The following is a 339-nucleotide window of genomic DNA, read 5'->3' as shown; positions in this document are numbered from 1 at the left end:
TTTTTATGGAATATTGCAGTGCTTATTATGAATGATTTGTCTCTGTGTGTCATACTTTGTTAATTATAAAAATAAATCAATAAATAAATATACATAAAAAAAAATAAAAAAAAATAAAATATATATATATTTATTTTATTTTATTTTAAATTATTCCAGACTTTTGACCGATACTTTAAATGGTGAATAAAGATGACGTTGGACAATGTGTATATTCATACATTGTTAAAATAAGCATTACATATATTTTAAACTATGCTGTTCTTTTAAAATAATGTTCAAATGGCTGCATCAGTGACAAATGACCAGAAAGTGACCCATTTTCCCTGCATTTACCCA

The sequence above is a fragment of the Sinocyclocheilus grahami genome, unplaced genomic scaffold (assembly GCF_001515645.1).
Source record: "Sinocyclocheilus grahami isolate Dianchi unplaced genomic scaffold, SAMN03320097.WGS_v1.1 scaffold102.1, whole genome shotgun sequence".
Classification (NCBI taxonomy): domain Eukaryota; kingdom Metazoa; phylum Chordata; class Actinopteri; order Cypriniformes; family Cyprinidae; genus Sinocyclocheilus; species Sinocyclocheilus grahami.
Note: the sequence above shows the minus strand (reverse complement) of the source record.